The sequence below is a fragment of the Lynx rufus genome, unplaced genomic scaffold (assembly GCF_022079265.1).
Source record: "Lynx rufus isolate CCGP_SWC_20201006 ecotype Redwood Valley unplaced genomic scaffold, mLynRuf1.p SCAF_31, whole genome shotgun sequence".
Taxonomy (NCBI): Eukaryota; Metazoa; Chordata; class Mammalia; order Carnivora; family Felidae; genus Lynx; species Lynx rufus.
The window spans coordinates 3,074,638-3,077,787 of record NW_025814847.1 but is presented as its reverse complement, the minus strand read 5'-3'; positions in this window follow the sequence as shown (position 1 = coordinate 3,077,787).

Here is a 3,150-nt window from a genome sequence, read left to right as displayed (position 1 = left end):
TTAAAATGTAAGTCAAATACTGCCTTTCTAGGAAATCGTACTGGCAAAACTCTTTTAAGAAGGGGCAGGAATCCTGGCGAAACCCACTGACTTATAAGAAGTTAGAAAGGTGGCTTCCGGGCACCCCTCGTGCAGCCACCCTCAGGGCTCTCTGAGAACGGTGCCTAATGCTGGGGTCACACTCTGTGTGGCACCACAGTGGTGTGGTCTGGGGGCAGGGGAGCCGGTGTGGATGTCTCCGTGTCTCCAGGAAAAAACCCAGCAGGACTCCCTGGATGGCTCCCTGTCCCCATGGGGTCCCTGACCCTAACCAGGAAGCCACAGTGACCGTTGGGTGGCAAAGAGGAGAGAATCAGGCTGGGGGAAGACCCTAGCGGAGGGGCTGTCTCCCCGTTGAGAAATACTCATGTCATCATTTCCCCGAGGCCCGGGTAGGAAGGAGGCACAGCTCAGAGAGAAGAGCGTTATTTCAAATAGTGGCCGTGTTTCCAGCCCCCAACTGGAGGTCGGAAGACTTTGCATGGGGCGGGGGAGGGCAGTGAGCGCCACAGAGGGTCCCCCACCACAGAGGGGACGGCGTCTCGGGGCTACTGGGACCCTGTGTGCACTTAGTAGCTCTGAGCTCAGGCTTCTTACCTGGCCTCCCCGAGCCTCGGTCCCTCACAGGCAGAAGCAGGGTAGGGTGACCCAGATTTGGTAGCCTGGCCCCCGCCCTTGGCCCCAGAGCCCCCCCCCCCCAGGGTGGAGAGAGGGGCTGAGCTCTGCAGTCAGACCCCCTGGGTCCCCAAGTCTGGTTCTGCCACCTTTGGCCCTAAGATTTGGGACACATTGTCCCAGATCCCGGAACACCGGCTGTCCCCTCCTGAGCTTTGTTTTGCCTCACCCGTCAAATGGAGAGAATGACACCTAAGCCAGATGTTACTTGGGACATCAAATGACCCAGTGCAGCTTCCGAGCAGGGCCTGACACGGGGACCCAGCTCCCTCGTGTGTGTGGAGTGACACGTCGTTTCCTTATTGACGGTTTTTCTCATGATCCAGCAGTTTACGAATAGAGAAGGGGTTCCTGTGTGGCCTGAGGGGTTGAGGTGACACAGGGACGGCGCCCATTCCTACGCACCCCCTGCCTCTGTCCTCCGCGCACGCAAAGGGCAGGGGTACGTGGAACGAGCAGAAACAGGTCGGGTGCACGAGCAGGAAGGACGGTCGTCCTCACAGGTGCAGACACATGCAAATAAGATTCTGCTCGCCCTGTTTGCCTAGCAAACGAGCACAGTCGGGTCTGTTTTGTTGACAGTCCTGAGTGTGGGGACACCCAGCACACCTGCTCCACTCCTGCCCAGACCCTGGCCCTCCCTGTGCCCATCCCCCCCAGCCCCCTGCCCCTATCGCCCTGGCTGTCCCCGCCCTGCCATCGCTTCCTACCCCCACCCCACCCCCCACTTTGAATCTGTTGCCACCAACTGGTGGCACCAACTGGCCTCCCCCCACCTGCTGAGCTATAGGCGTACGGATTTGAAAAATAAGTTTTTGCTTTTCTGATGAGAATAATCCATGTTGATTATTTAAAATTTGGAAAAACACAGAAACTGACACAGAAGAACGAAAACCACTTGTTATCACGCCTCCCAGAGCCAATCTTTATTGAGTCATAATGGACACACAGCGTGGTGACTGTATGCACGTTGTGAAAATGTCACCACATGAGGACAGTTAGCACCTCCACACCTCGCGTCATGGTGGTGCCGTGACACGCAGGATCCGCCCTCTCAGTGCCCTTCTGGTCTGTAGCGCAGTGGCATTTTCTTTTTCTTAATGTCGGCTATTATTATTTTTTTAAAAATGTTTTTAATGTTTATTTTTTTTTGAGACAGAGAGCATGAATGGGGGAGGGGCAGAGAGACAGGGAGACACAGAATCCGAAACAGGCTCCAGGCTCCAAGCTGTCAGCACAGAGCCTGATGCGGGACTCGAACTCACGGACTGTGAGATCGTGACCTGGGCTGAAGTCGGACGCTTAACCGACTGAGCCACCCAGGCGCCCCGGCTATTATTTTTTTTAAGTTTGTTTATTTTGAGAGGGAGAGACAGCACGAGCAGGGGAGGGGCAGAGAGAGAGGGAGGGAGAGAGAGAAGCCCAAGCAGGCTCCTCCCTGTCATCGTAGAGCTGGATATGGGGCGAGGACCCACAGACTGTGAGATCGTGACCCGAGCCGAGGTCGGACGCCCAACCGACTGAGTCACCCAGGCATCCCTATAACACGGCGGTATTAATTTTAGTCACCAGGCTGTGCCTTAGATCCCGGGACTTACTCATTTCAGCCCTGCAAGTGTGAGCTGCCTCCCCACCCCAGCCCGTGCTGCTGGCAACCACGCTCTAGTCTAGGGCTGGGTGTTCAGCTCTTAGTCTTGTTTTTTTTAAAGTTTTTATTTAAATTCCGGTTGGTTAACACACTGTGTATTGTTGGTTTCAGGTGTACAATGTGGCGATTCAACGTTTCCTTACGTGGCCCCGGTGCTGATCACAGGTGAGTGTAAGAGGTGTGGATCCACACGTAAGTGAGCGCATTGAGTCTGTCTTTCTCTCTGTCGCACTTAGTTCGCCTAACACATGGCCCTCGACGTCCGTCCGTGTGGTCATGAAACGGCCACCTCCTTCTTTTTGTGGCTGACTAGGACTCCCTGTGGTGTGTATGCCCCGTGATCTGCCCATCCCGCTCTGGACCCTGGGGTGTGCGCGTGTCTTGGCTGTTGCGACTATGCCGCCGTGAATGTGGGGAGGGGGCAGAGTCTCCGAAATCTGGATTCCAGTGCCCTCAGGTTAAATAGCCAGACGTGACACTGTGGGGTCGTACGGCATTTCTATGTTTTAGTTTTTGGGGAAACTTCACAGTGTTTTCCACAGTGGCTGTGCCAGTTTGCCCCTCGTGTCTTTGCTCGTTGCCCCTTGTGTCTTTGCTCTTTGCCTCTTGGGTCTTTGCTCGTTGATCCTTGGGTCTTTGCTCGTTGCCCCTTGGGTCTTTGCTCGTTGATCCTTGGGTCTTTGCTCATTGCCCCTTGTGTCTTTGCTCGTTGCCCCTTGGGTCTTTGCTCGTTGCCCCTTGTGTCTTTGCTCGTTGCCCCTTGTGTCTTTGCTCTTTGCCTCTTGGGT